The sequence below is a fragment of the Poecilia mexicana genome, unplaced genomic scaffold (assembly GCF_051168715.1).
Source record: "Poecilia mexicana isolate PSO_F unplaced genomic scaffold, ASM5116871v1 scaffold_8, whole genome shotgun sequence".
NCBI lineage: Eukaryota > Metazoa > Chordata > Actinopteri > Cyprinodontiformes > Poeciliidae > Poecilia > Poecilia mexicana.
Window position 1 is genome coordinate 12,237,405 of NW_028263377.1, and position 5,226 is coordinate 12,242,630.

Here is a 5,226-nt window from a genome sequence, read left to right on the forward strand (position 1 = left end):
TGCACCACTTTATTCTTTTGTGTTAATTTTTGTTTGTTTCTGTGATGAAATTATAGATGATTACAAGTTATGTGACGAATGATTGCTGACAATGCTGACATCTAAATTTGGACAAAACATGACATGATACCATTTAATCCCTTTAAGGAGGAGTTCATGCAAAACTGATGAATTGACACAGATTTAAATACCAAGCAGTAATACTGGCGAAGTAAAAAGACTCAGTTCAACATGATGCACTGCAGGATTTCACTGCTGCTGTTAGCTGTCAGCTGGACAGGTGAACATCTTCTGTTAAACTAAGTTGGAACTGATCCTGTTTCGAGTCACGGGCTATAATTGTATTAACATTTTTGCAGGTGTTGGTTGTCAGACTCTGACAGAATCTGAGCCAGTGACTAAAAGACCAGGAGAATCTCACACCCTGACCTGCACAGCTTCTGGGTTCAGGATTAGCAGCTATGCAATGAGCTGGGTCAGACAGGCGCCTGGAAGAGGACTGGAATGGATCACCTATATAGGCACCAGGAGTTCTCCATTACTTTACTCCCAGTCAGTCCAGGGAAGAGTCATCATCTCCAGAGATGACTCCAATAGTAAAATCTATCTGAAGATGAACCAGCTGAAATCTGAGGACACAGCTGTGTATTACTGTGCTCGACGGGCACAGTGACACAGGGAAGCAGGAGGTTCAAACAAAAACTTCCTCCATCTGCCACTTCCTCTGCAGACCTTCTGCTCAACTTATTAGTGTTGGTATTCTGGGAATAAATTATTCAAAATAACATTAATCAAAGAAACATGGATAAAAAAATAATAACATGGTGAACAGAGATTAAATATACATGAAGATTAATTTTTAAACAGACTTGGTCACTGATGACTGCTTTGCAACCCTGGATGGTCCAGATGGATGGAGTAGAGTGTGGGTGGTGGATGGCCACCATGTCCCAACATGGCTGTGACGTCAGCAAGGACGTGGTGGAGTCATGTTTTGGGCCGAAATCATGGGGAGAGAGCTGGTCGGCCCCTTCAGAGTCCCCGAAGGTGTGAAAATGACCTGAGCAAACTATATGGACTTTCTGACTGATCACTTTCTTTCATGGTTCTAAAAGAAGAGCCGTACCTTCAGTAGCAAAATCATCTTCATGCATGACAAAACACCATCTCATGCTGCAAGGAATACCACTGTGTCATTGGCTGTTATAGGCATAAAAGGGGAGAAACTCATAGTGTGGCCACCATCTTCCCCTGACCTCAACACTATGGAGACCCTTTGGAGTTTCATCAAGCATAAGAACTGACGGTGGGATGCAGATCATATCGACACAGCAGCTCTGGGAAGGTATTCTGACATCCTGCAAAGACAATCAAGCAGAAACTGTTCACAAACTCACAAGTTCAATGGTTGCAAGAATTGTGCAGGTGATATCAAAGAAGGGGTTGTATGTTAACATGTAACTCTGTCTGATGTTTTACATAGAAATAGCTTTTGATTTTAGTAAATGTGACCACTGAATGCTGAACATTTGAAGAGTGACCGTTTGCAGTTCTTTATAATCCTTAAAATGTTTAGAAAATCTGCTGTGCATAATAATTTGGAACAGTGCATTTTGAGTTTTTTATTTTTGAAAAAAATACTGTTCTCGTTTGGAGCTTTGTTGAGTAAAATTTGATTTATACTATAATAGTTCATGACTTGAAAATTATACTGAGCATCATTTGCATTGACCATTTAGGAAAATCTGAGAAAATATCACTTGCATAATAATTGGGAACACGGTGTATATTTCAGAAGATTAAGAATTCATCAGAAAAAATGTTAAACTATAAAGTTTTAGTTCCTCCCTCCCTGTTAGGAGGAGTTAATGCAAAACTTAAGTAGCTTCCAGCTTTATTAATGTGCCAGTGTTTAAGTTGTCAACGATCAAGAAACATATTTGAACATGATGGACTACAGATCAGGACTGATCCTTCTAATGATTTGCTTTATGGGTGAGAAAAGTTTTAAGAAACATTTAATAGATTTTTGTGCAACTTTTCTCTAAGAGAAACTCAACTTGCTGACTGTCTTACTCACAGGTGTTGATGGTCAGACTCTGACTGAATCTGATTCAGTGGTTAAAAGACCAGGAGAATCCCACAAGCTGACATGTACAGCTTCAGGATTCACATTCAGCAGCTACTACATGAACTGGATCAGACAGGCTCCTGGAAAAGGACTGGAGTGGCTTGCTTATATCAGTAGTAGTGGTGGCGGCACATTATACTCTCAATCAGTTCGAGGCCGGTTCACCATCTCCAGAGACAACAACAAACAGCAGGTGTATCTGCAGATGAACAGCCTGACAACAGAAGATTCTGCTGTTTATTTCTGCGCTCGAGAGACACAGTGACTGAAGTTGGTTCAACAGCTGTACAAAAACCTCAAGTGCCTTCAAAGTTATCTGACCGGAGCTTTTCAATATCTTCCTGTGTAAGACTGTAAATGTGATTCTGTTTCAGAAACAGTGAATAATCTGACACTGAGGCAAATAGAAGAATAAACATAATAGGCATCATGTTTGATCATATCTGACTGTTAAGCCATTATGAATTTAGCTAACAATGTCAAGAAAAATCAATTTGTTTTTTGTAAGGTGTGTGAGAGAAATTATGTCAACAAATACTTCCCATTATTACTAAAATGTTTGACCACAAGAAACTTCTTGTTCATAATATAATTGTCATGTTTTATATGAATCACTTTGTGTTTAAAACAATATTAACCAACCCAGAATGTTAAAAAAAAACGTCAGACCTCAAGTTTATTATGATCCAATAAAATGAAATTTTAAAATGCTTCCATCTCGCTTGCTTTTTATTCAAATGGAATTAAACAGAATGTTTGAAAACACATTAATCTTGATTACAAAAAAATAGTATTTTTCTTTCCTAGATCAGCAGGTCTGATTGTGTAATATCACACATTTTTCTCTATTTGATAAAAGAAAACAAAGGCATTTCTAGATTGACACTATATGGGTTATAGGGGAGACAAAATGCTACATTGATTAAATTTAGACAATTGTTTTATTAAATGACACCAGTTAAGATCATCAGTTTATCAGAAATAAAAAAAAAAAAAAAACTTTTATCACAGCAGCAAGACTTGTTCTGCTGGATTTTTTTCAATCATTCTGAAAGAGTCATACAAATTTTGATGCTACATTAATACTTTATTCCCCACATACTCACTTTAATTTATTTCAACATGTTTGTTTTAATCTTGGTTTTTATTGAGTTTGTAAAGTTTGGGATTAAGCATCAATAATAACAGAATTAACAACATAATTTTAAATGACACGATCATTAGTCTGTCAAAAATAAATAAATAAATAAATAAATAAATAAATAAATAAATAAATAAATAAATAAATAAATAAATAAATAAATAAATAAATAAACAAACAAACAAACATATCGCCTCACTCAACCAGGACATTTTCTGCTTGGTTTTATGTAACATTATGCAGAAGTCATAAAAGTGGTGACTATAGATCAGTAGTTTTTTTTTTTTCCATATGATCAATTCCTCTCAGTGCCTCGTTTCTTCCTGTGAGGAGGAGTTAATGTAAAGCTCAGCTGTATTTATGCAGATTCCTACAGAGAACAGAGACACTGAGGTTAACATGATGGACTACAGGACAGTGCTGCTGTTTTTAACTGTCTTTTGGACAGGTGATGATTTACCCTGAATTTATTTGAAAATATTTCACTTCATATCATTAACATTATCTGTTATGTCTTTAATTGTTATAATAGGAAGCCGCTCTCAGACTCTAACAGAATCTGAACCAGCGAATAAAAGACCTGGAGAATCCCACACCCTGACCTGTACCGCCTCAGGATTCACATTTACAGTGTATAATATGCACTGGATCAGACAGGCTCCTGGGAAAGGACTGGAGTGGGTTGCTGGCATAAGTTGGGAGAGTGGTATCAGCCCAACGTACTCTTCATCAGTCCGAGGCCGGTTCACCATCTCCAGAGACAACAGCAAGCAGCAGGTGTATCTGCAGATGAACAGCCTGAAAACTGAAGATTCAGCTGTTTATTTCTGCGCTCGAAGAGATATAACACAGTGACTGAAGTTGGTTGAGCAGCTGTACAAAAACCTCCAGCAACAATAAACATTAATCTGTTAGACCTCAAGTCTTATTGCATGAATTATTTTCTTTTATTCTTCAGATCCTTCATTACTTACATTTTATACTTTGCATTTTTTGCCCTTCCATAAAATTTTCCATACCAGAAAGGAAAACATAGAAATATATGTGAAAGCAGTAAAACTAGATTGAAGCAGCTGGCTTTTATCTTTTTGCTGTTGATGCTGAAAAATTTCAACAAACATTTTGTGTTTCAGAAAACTTCAGTAGATGCTCCGAAACAATTGTTGACAAAAACTGCTTTAATATCGAAGATGGGGGCAATCAAAAAGTCAATTAAAAGAAAACTGTAACCATAGCAATCTTATTAAATTTACTGTTTTAATCTATTTGGTAAACTTTTTCTTTAAAACATTGCAATGTCTATATTTTGTTATAAAGATAATAGTTATTCAGCAAGCCTTAATTTTACAGCAGAGCTAAATAGGAGCTATAAATGAATCAAGATATATATTATTTTGTTGTACTACTTTATGCCTTTTTTTGTTAATTATGTATTTGTTTTTTAAAGATGTTATAGATGATTAAAAGTTATGCGACTTTTGCTGTCAAAATTCGAGCAAAACATCACATGATTCCATCTGTGATGTTTGTGCAATATGTTGCACTTTGTCAGTAAAATTATCTTGCTCTGCTGGCAACTGATCAAACATCAATGAAATCAGTATTTTTTTTAGTTAAAATTTTTTTATTTAATTTCCATGATGTTGTTGAAGTCAGCTTTTATTTTGTATGTAAATTTTTGTTATCATTGTTCTTGTAAAAAAAAAACAACAACAACAAACATATTTTGTTATTCCGGATTGATTTGTAAAAGTAATAAAGACTAAAACATCAAAGGGGTGAGTAATTCTTACTGTATATTTCAGAAGATTAAGAAGTCAACTTAGAAAAAATGTTAAACTATTAAGTTTTAGTTCCTCCCTGTTAGGAGGAGTTAATGCAAAACTTCAGAAGCTTCTAGCTTTATTAATGTGACAGTGTTTAAGTTGTCAGGGAACAAGAAACACATTTGAAC

At 35.3% G+C, this 5,226-nt stretch overlaps 1 pseudogene; it reads left to right on the forward strand.

Annotated features, from left to right (window-relative positions):
- The first annotated feature begins 1,007 nt into the window (after nucleotides 1–1,007).
- LOC106913567 (Ig heavy chain V region 6.96 pseudogene) lies at nucleotides 1,008–2,396 on the forward strand (annotated as a pseudogene).
- The last annotated feature ends 2,830 nt before the right edge of the window (nucleotides 2,397–5,226 follow it).